The sequence below is a fragment of the Peromyscus maniculatus genome, chromosome 5 (assembly GCF_049852395.1).
Source record: "Peromyscus maniculatus bairdii isolate BWxNUB_F1_BW_parent chromosome 5, HU_Pman_BW_mat_3.1, whole genome shotgun sequence".
NCBI lineage: Eukaryota > Metazoa > Chordata > Mammalia > Rodentia > Cricetidae > Peromyscus > Peromyscus maniculatus.
In genome coordinates, this window is record NC_134856.1 from 66,830,152 (window position 1) to 66,836,898 (window position 6,747).

General features: G+C 49.7%; 1 long non-coding RNA gene across 1 annotated transcript; it reads right to left on the reverse strand.

Annotated features, from left to right (window-relative positions):
* Positions 1–437: 437 nt before the first annotated feature.
* Positions 438–3,192, reverse strand: LOC143273365 (uncharacterized). Its single transcript, XR_013051428.1, has 2 exons — positions 2,418–3,192; positions 438–2,278 (listed from the first exon to the last, which is right to left on the reverse strand). It is a non-coding gene; the product is annotated as an uncharacterized LOC143273365 (long non-coding RNA).
* Positions 3,193–6,747: the final 3,555 nt, after the last annotated feature.

The following is a 6,747-nucleotide window of genomic DNA, read 5'->3' on the forward strand; positions in this document are numbered from 1 at the left end:
CCCACACAAATCAGCACACACATGGCATCATGCTAAAAAAGACGTTCTTCGTGGTACCGTAATATCTGCTCTCTCTACCCCCTTTCTCTTTGCCAAGTAGACGGGGATGCTCTTTCTTTGGTCATCTCTGCACACAGGCTGAGGACAGCAGTGCCCGTGCCCCTTTTCTAGAGCTGGGAGGGCAGCTCAGGGGGTATCTTGCCTGCCTGGATCACTTACTGGAGGAGCTGGAGCTAAGGCAGGACACATGCTGGATGCTGGCTTTGGGGCTTTTCATGGCCCCATGATTCTTCAGGTGGGACTCTCACCGGCTCAGCACCCAGTAGCATCCTGTGAATAGCTGCATTTAACTTGAGACAGCAATCCCCAAGCTTCTCCAACCCTGGAAAGTATGAGCCAGCTTTCCATCACCATGACAAAATACCCAAGACAAATCATTTATTAGGAGGGGAGGTTTATTTTGGTGCACAGTTTCAGAGCGTTCAGTCCGTGGTCAGCTGATCTTGTTGCTTTTGAGCCGGTGTGAGGCAGAACACCAAAGTGGGAGCTTAGCAGAGGAGACTGCTAACCCTGCTAGCTAGGAGACAAGGAGAGGGACTAGGAGCCAGTGCCCTAAAATAGCCTTCAAGAGCATGCCCCGTGACCTGACTTCCATTAGGTCCCACATTCTAAAGGCTCCACTACCTCCCAACGGTGTCACAGGTCGGAGCCCAGGCTTTGAACACATGGGTGTTTGTGGGGAGAAAGTCATCCACATCACAACACAGAGGGCCGCCGGATCCCCTTACTGCACTGCCTAGAGAATTAGTGGCTTCTGACCATCCTAGGCAGGAGTCCTTCACCTTGGGCATTCTGAGATGGGTCTCCTTTGGACACTGGAAGGGTCCTGAGCATTGTAGCATTTAGTGGCATCTTTGCCTCTCCTTGCTAGCCGATATTGGATGGAGGCAATGGGGAAATAAAAGAAAGCAGACAGGCATCTCCAGAAGTCCGATTGTTCATTAATCAACTGAAGGACAGTCCCCCCTCGACAGGCAGTAAAACTGTGCACACATGGTGGGGGGCGTACATGGTGTGGGGGGAAGGGGGACTTTGGGGGATGGAAGATTCCTTCTGCAGGTCAGTTCCCCTCCAGTGTCTAAGTGGATGATGCTACTCGGGAGATGTGCTGATTGACTTATCAGAATCCCACAGGTGATGCCAGTGACATCAGCTTTCCAGAGCTTCTGAACCACCTTTTACGTCACGGACCCTTCAGCTGCCACCAACACCCTCCTCCCTCACGCTCACCCCTCCCAGCTGGGCAGCACAGACTAGAGGACGTCATCTATTGGGAACCACCTGGAGCCCCGGGCGGGTGCTCCACTTTGGCCTTTGGTTATTTCCGCCCCCAAGCTTCACCTCCCATAAATCCCAGCACTCTCCTCCTTCTCCTCCATTTTCTCCATGGTGGTCTTCTCCGGCAGGTTAAATCTTTAATTTCTCTCTGACCCCACGACCCGAGCGCTGGCATTCCACATAAGTCAGAAGACATCAAAGCTTCTTGTGGGTCTCCTCGGGAGAGAGTGAACTCATGAGTTCAGGGACTATGTATGTGGTTTGAACTCCTTCATGGACTGAGAAGGTGGCGAGTCATAACAGAATGGAAAGAGGTGTGGGGGGAAAGAGGTGTGACGCTTCAATAATTTGAGTTTATCAAACAAACAGACAACACAAACAGGAGAAAAACGCTGAGCAGGGTTCAGGTGACAAGGCTCCTGCACATTACTCAAGAAGTAATCCAGGCGTTTGCAACCTCAAAGCCCTGTTCATAGGGAGAGGGGAGTGGGGGCCCTAGACAATTTTGGTGGAGGAATGAATAGTGGTTTTTAGGGGAGATGAACAGGACCAGAGGAGAGACTGTAGCCTGTAACAAAGCAGGGGGTGGAGGGTAGGCGGATGACTCCGGGGCTGCTCTGGAAAACGACAGGGAGGGAGTAACGGGACCCTTCGGGTGGACCCTCTTTCTTTAGGTAAGTCTTGGAAAGGTCCCTCCCTGCACTTGTGGGCTGTCACTTTCTGAGCCCCAGCAGGGGGCAGGAGAGAAAAAAAAGAGGGAGGAGAGGAGAGGAGAAGAGAGGAGTGAGCGAGCAGAAAGCCCTCGCTTTGGTTTAGCAATTCAGGGGCCTTTCCATGGCCTGGCGCTCTGGGTTTGTTTCTGTATCGCCTTGCCACGTCTTTGCTTCCGAACTGAAGAGCCCTGTGAGAGGGGCCACAGCCAAGCTCGTCTTCCGCAACCCTGGGAAACGAAAGCCGGGATCGTTCTGTGCATGCAGCTGCAGCCAAGCCGCCGCAGGAAGCCAGACCTCTATTCCCCAGGCTCCGCCTCTGCGAGCCCAGGTTTCCCAACCTGAAATGTGCACTCTCCCAAGGCTCACCTGGGTGTGGTCTGCGCGCTGAACTCAGAGCCAATCTGTAGCTCCTCCAGCACGGTCCCCTGGGCACGGAAAGCGGTTCAGCCCATGTTAATTGAATCAAAGTCAAAATCTGATGTCTAACATTTGTGGGGTCCTGCCCAGCTGCGGAAGAACAGGCAGAGACAGATACCCCGGCACCCTTAGAAAGGCACTCTGGGTCCCTTTGCTCGGCAGCTGTGTTTTGTCCCAGCCCTGGCTCTGGCTGGCTGTGTAAGTTTTCTGGACGGCCCCTACCTTGTCCCTCACTGGGCAGTTTTCTGGTTCATCAGGGCTCTGCCTCCATCTTGTGCAGGGTGCTGTCTAGCTGACTGAGGCCACGAGAAACAGCAGCTACCTCCGTGTTGAATTCCACTGCTCTGCTGCTCTGATTCTGGCTTCTGTTCTGGGGAAGTGGCAGGAAGGAGGGTCGCCATAAAGGTCAAACCCTTTCTGTGCTCAGGGAATCAGCAAGGACCCTTTAGAGCTCCAGGCTCTCCGAAGATACCTGCTGCTGTCCGTGCAGGACGGCAGCGTCCAGCTTGGTGTGCAAAGATGTCAACAGGAAATGCGCTGAGTGGAATATTGCAGGGTGCTGCTGGCCAAGAAAACACACACACACACACACACACACACACACACACACACACACACACACACACACACACGCACACAATAAAAACCCCCACACTTCCAGCATCAGAAAAAAGCCTACTTCCTCTAAAAGAGATTAATATTTTTATTAATCCTGTGAGAATTTCATCCCACTCCTTCCCCTAACTCCACCCAGATTCCCCTCCCTCCCAACCTCATAGCCTGGGTGTTGGGCTGTTGTTCTTTTGTTGGTTTTTTTTTCTGAGAGTTCACCTTGTACAGCCAATATGTACTCGTGGTTACCAAGACATCTACGGGAGCGGGCGGACATACCAGGGGCCACACCTTAAAGAAAGGTAAGAAGACAGCTAGGAATAGCTGCTTAGCTGGGGGGGGGGGGCTTATGGCCCCTCCCACCCAGGCTGGAAGGTTGATTAGCTTGATCTTGTGTAGGCCTTGTTCTGGGTAATCACAGCTGCTGTGAATTCAAGCGTGAGGCTATATTGTTCAGAAGACACTGTGTCCTCTGGGGCCTCCCTGATCTCAGTCAATAACCCTGTCCCTCAAGGATGTTCCTTTAGCCTTAAACCAAGACTTCTTAAACAGTTTTCCCCCCACCACCCATTTCCACCCAAGAAGTTTTTATTTGACACTGGGCATATAGATGCATAAATCAGATATGCAAGACATACAGATACTCATCATCAAGCAAAGAAATTTATTCATTCATTACATTTTCCTACCCCCCCTTGTGCGTGTGTTCACACACAAGTGCGTATCAGCGTATGTGCAGGAATGCATGCTCATGCATGAGTGCACATGCCGTAGCATGCATACAGAAATCAGAAGACAGTTTGCTATAATCCATTCTCTCCTTCTACCATTACGGTCTTTGGATCAGGTCATCAGGCTCAGCCTTTACCTGATGAACCATCTTGTCAGCCTAAGAAATTTATTTTAAGACAATTCTTTGGTATACATGTATATTTTTACCATTTATTAAAGATGAAGGCATTTTTCACACCAACAAGATGGATATGCTGGTTTATTTTAATATCAATAATTAAATCTTGGCTGAATATTTCATATTGCAGGATGGCAACATCTTCAATGCTTTTCAGAGTTGATCAATATTTTGATTTATAATCATCAATGTTGTGAACACTATTTTTTTTGTTAATACATAGTATAAGATGTCAAAAAAGCATACTTAAGGGCCTTGCACAAATGGTTGGAAATTCAATCCTAATCTGAAGCCAAGATTCACTGAATGATTTTTTAAAATTGAAGACTCAAGTCAGCATCTCAAATAGAAATTTAAAAATAAAACATTTTAACACAATACAATCCAAAGATTCACTGTCCTTATACTTACATGCTGAGGAGCAACAGTAGAAAAAAAAAAACTAACCGGCTTTGTTCTCTATAAGTAAATCATTACATCTCTAAAAGAGTAGAAAACTTTTTGAGGACAGTAAAATCACTGTGATTGACACACAACCATCTGTGCTATGTTTGTGTGTGGGGTTCATTGAAGGTGTGTGGTGTATGCACAGTGTGATGGTGTGTGGTGGCGTATGCACAGTGTGAGGGTGTGTGGTGTATGCACAGTGTGAGGGTGTGTGGTGTAGGCACAGTGTGAGGGTGTGTGGTGTATGCAGTGTGAGGGTGTGTGGTGTATGCACAGTGTGAGGGTGTGTGGTGTATGCACAGTGTGAGGGTGTGTGGTGTATGCACAGTGTGATGGTGTGTAGTGTATGCACAGTGTGAGGGTGTGTGCGGCATGCACAGTGAAAAGTGTACTTGCGTTATGCTCAGAGCCAACACTTCAATGAAGTGGGATGATGCCACACAGGGACTTGCCACCAGAAACACCCTGGATCTACTACTTACTTGGTTTTGAAATAATTTTTGTTATTTACACATTCCAAAGCCTTTCACTGTTGCCCAAGTGTCTGCAATCCCCACATTCAGTTGAGGTTCCTTATGGGGTCTGAGCCCACAGTTTAGGAAGCTGGCCTAACCCACTGGCTTGTTGTAGACATGACTGTTGCAACTATTTCCCTCACTGCTTGGGCTGCTGGGTAGCTCAGAGTCCAAACCCTGTCCCTCTTGGGTGAGCTATGTGGCATGTATTTATACAGGGTCATCTCACCATTATTTTCAAATTTATATTTCCGTCCAGTCTTTCGGTAGACTTTGTTATGGTGAGTGAAACTGTTTCTTGTTAGTCAACAGGGTGGACAGCGAGTGTCTTGGCTCTACTGTCTTCATGTCATGGCGACAGGCCCCAGGAACGCAGCGTCACAGCCAGGCACTGCCCTGTGCTCCCTGAGTTCGTTTAAACTGAGTCCGAAGCTTCTCTTCTCCCTCAGCCCCATGTGAGTCGGGCTAGTTTTCATAGCTCTTTGGGGGACTCGAGGCTGGTGGCAAAGAGGCGCGGGCAGAGTTTGCGTCATTCACATGTCAAGACAAATGGCTTTCAAAAGAAAGTCTGGGAGACTTTTCAAAGGCGTTCTTAACACGTGACCCTCCCCTTTTCCCCTTCTTCCTCCCTCCCTCTTTTCTTCCTTCCTTCATCCCTCCCTCAGTTCATCCCTCCCTCCCTCCCTCAGCCCACTCCCCCTCCCTCAGCCCATCCCTGCCTCCCTCCCTTCCTCCCTCCTTCCCTCCTTTTCTCCCTCCTTCCTCTCCTTTCCTTCCTCTTCCTCAGTATACCCTCCTTTCCTTCTTCCACCTCTTTTCCTTGCTCCTATCCTCCATCCCTTCCTCAATACCCCTCCCTCCTCCCCTCCCTCCCCCTTCCCTCCCTCCTCTCTCTCTCCCTCCCTTCTTCCTTCCCCCTCTCCTTCCCTGCCTCCCTTCCCTCCTTCCTCCTCTTCCCCCCTTCCCTTCCTCCTCTTCCTCTCCCTCCCTCCTTCCCCGGTTCCTTTCCCCCTCTTCATATATATGTTACTTGAGCAAGTTATTTAACTTACTTGAGCCTCAGGGGTTTGTTTTGCTTTTGCAGCTTTTTTTGTTGACACAGAGAAATTTAAAAGCCACCTCCTCAGATAACTATGGGGAGTGACTCCTTTGTCCACAAAAAGCACTTGGTACATTCACTGACATAGCTGAAGTGCAAGAACTGTTAGCTAGTATTCATTCAACAAACGTCTGTAACACACACACACACACACACACACACACACACACACACACACATTTCAGAGAAAATGCTCTTTATGCAAAAGCACACAGCACAGAAATGTGAGAACAGAGAAGTACTGGGGTCACACTCACGACAAGCAGTGGTTAGAATTCTGGGTAAGGCTGGGGAGGGCACTGCAGCACCATCTGGGATCCTCGGGAGTTGCAGCCGTCCACTCTCAGTTCCTCTCTCACCCTGTTTTGTTGTTCCCTTCCCTTGGCCCCTGAGACCCTCCTTCTCTGGGTTAGGGGTTCCTATGGGCCCTGTTCCAGTCTGGTCATTCCTCAGGCCGGAACTGTGCAATCCATTTGTGGGGGAGCCACTGCGTTGTCAACTGTCACTGTGCAAATTACCTTACAAGATGGATCCCGGAGTAGCATTCCTCCTACCCTTTGTGATGGTGGCCAAGCTAGTTCTGGCTTCTCCTTCTGCTTCTGTCAACTTGCTGTCCCTCGGGTTGCCAGGGGCTCTAACTCTCCCCAGGCAGGGATGCTTGGTGATTAATCTGTGGCTAGTTTCCTCCCATTCCCC